Source organism: Pyxicephalus adspersus, chromosome 2 (assembly GCF_032062135.1).
Source record: "Pyxicephalus adspersus chromosome 2, UCB_Pads_2.0, whole genome shotgun sequence".
NCBI lineage: Eukaryota > Metazoa > Chordata > Amphibia > Anura > Pyxicephalidae > Pyxicephalus > Pyxicephalus adspersus.
Window position 1 is genome coordinate 159151634 of NC_092859.1, and position 2919 is coordinate 159154552.

A 2919-nucleotide genomic window follows, 5' to 3' on the forward strand; every position below is an offset into this window, starting at 1 on the left:
CCCCACCTACCTACCTGATACACAAATCTCCCACAGCTCCTCCCCCACCTACCTACCCGATACACAAATCCCCCCACAGCTTCTCCCCCACCTACCTACCTGTACACAAATCCCTCCACAATTCTTGTCCCACTTACCTTTCTGACCTGATAGAAACAATAAACCTCATCACACGCACGGCTCCAGGACTTCTCTAGAGCTGCCCCCACTCTCTGGAATGGTCTCCTCGTCCTATTCGGCTTGCTGCTACTTTCTGCTCATTTATAACCCAACACTTCACCCTCACCTACCCGTCTTCTTCCGTCTCCTAAACCCTCACTACTTCCCACCATTCCATATCCCCCTCCTATTGTGTGATACTTCCCCCACCTCTTAGAGTGTAAGCTCTTCTGGCCAGGGTCCTTCCCTCCTCCTGTGTCACTGTCTGTATCTGTCTGTCATTTGCAACCATCATCAATTCTGTTTAATAAAAATAATAATAATAATAATAATTATAATTTAGGCCTGGGCAGTTTTAGTAATGCATGGAATAATGCATACCAGACTGGAAACCTGCAAAACTGAGCGGTGACTTCTGCCCCTGCCAATAAGAGTCGATTCTACAAGCGTTGCTACCAATGGCTATAAGTTGTGTTTGAATTCACATTTTTAGGGGGCAAATAAAAGCAGCTGATGTCCAAACAATACATATACCTATATACATATATATACAGCAGCCTTTACAATGCATCAGAAAAACCTCTCTAGGAAATTTCTGGAGAGGCGGATTTCATCTTCATTCTGATGGGTCATTAAGGCATTAGCGAAGTCTTCTCATGAAGATTAGAGATTGGACTTGGTTCTGCTTGGTAATTTATCAGCACCGGCCCTCAAGAGACTCTGTGTGTGCTGAGACCTGAATATAAAGAATCAAAGGAAACCACAGAGAACTTTCTGCCCCAATGCCCCTTCAATGTAGAAGAAAAGGTTAAGGGGGCTCCTGGTATTCCCTGTCTTAGTCACATAAGTTATGTGGAGGGGGAATATGGAGGATTCCAGACTCACCGGGATTCTGATACTTTGTATAGTCAGTGCAGTGATCGGATATTACACTTAGAATGCTCCGGAGGATGAATGATATTCTGCACACGATGGGGTAAACTCGGGGTCTGGAGAGGGTGAGGATGACAGAGGGGTCTGGATGAGGGCCTGGAGGAACATTAGATCTTCCTTTGGTGTTCTTCACTACTCAGGGTGAGCGGATGTCTCTGTTCATCCTTAGATTTTGTTCTATGGATTTTTTTGAAAAGGGGTGACATGAACGGGGAAGGGTATTAGTATTAGTATTAGTTTGTATTGTGTTAGTGTAGGCTTGCTTAGTATATGTTAGATAGGAATATTTATTTATGCAACTATATAGTGGCATGTAGCCTGTGATGTAAGCTAAAAGCATGGGCATAATGCTTTAGATTTGTATTTCTATCTTGTATATATTGTAAATATGTTTTATGTGTTTGTAAGATTTCAATAAAAACTAAATTTGCAATGCAATTAGACAAATATAAACACTAAAGGTTTATTACCTCCAAAAAACAGCTTCAACAAATCCATGGTCAGATCCAAAGCAAAGTCTTCTTAGAAGAACGTTGCTAAAAATGTAGAAGAATTGGGAAAACTATGGGTCAGACTGCCAAATGATTCTGTAGAAAACACACAACCTGTTCACTGAATGCCTTTCTGACCGCCATGTCCAGAACAGAACGCCTGGTAGCTGGCTAAGCCAACACGTGCAACGCTTTGGGAGATCCCGAGCCAGCCAAATCTTCTTCCAGACCAACCACACATGTCAACAATATTAGAAATGATATTGATCATTGCAGCGAAAGGCTAAAATGAAAAGTTACAGCTCAGATGGGAAAGATTACAACCGGGGACAATTCCAAGGACAGATAATCTCTAGAGACAAATCTGGGATTTTCCATGAAGCTGAAGATCAATGGAAGGCTACGTGCACATGGCTATGCCGGGAGAGAAGCCATAACTATAAAACTGGGGAATAATAGGCAGGGAGTATCAGTTGGAGGTGTTAGAATGGTCAGATGTGTGTTTGTTTGTACATTTCCTGTTGGGGGTACTACTGTTCTTTTCCTAGTTCTGGATTAAGTTGAGGTTTGCATACTGGGAACTTCACCAACTGCAATCAGAGCCTCCGAGAACAATGTTTGTGAGAACTTTTCCTACCCATGATGTAAGAGACAGCTGGAGGCAAGCATGCTAAGATTTAGTGTCTGGGTTACCAGTGTTTTTCTACAGAATCTGTAAGAAGAAGAAGCAACAGGAAATATCTGAAGACAAAAGAAGTTTAATTACAAGTTATGGAATATGAGTTAGAACTATGTCATTTAGAGCCAATAAAGTGGACCTGTATTCAGCTGTTTGGTGAAAGTGAACCAAGGGCAAACCAATAGCTTTACTTACCTCTGTCCCTAGCTGGGTATATTAACCACCCCCGCACTACCTTCCTCTGTCCGAAGCTGGGTAAACTAACTACCCCTAACCACCTTCCTCTGTACCTAGCTGGGTATACTAACCACCACCTCACCACCTACCTCTGTACCTAGCTGGGTATACTAACCACCCCTCACCACCTTTCTCTGTCTGTAGCTGGGTATACTAACCACCCCTTACCACCACCTTCCTCTGTACCTAGCTGGGTATAGTAACTACCCCTCACCACCTTCCTCTGTCCGAAGCTGGGTATACTAACCACCACCTCTGTACCTAGCTGGGTATACTAACCAACCCTCACCACCTTTCTCTGTCCGTAGCTCGGTATACTAACCACCACCTCACTACCTTCCTCTGTCTGTAGCTGGGTATACTAACCACCCCTCACCACTTTCCTTTGTCCGTAGCTGGGTATACTAACCACCACCTCAC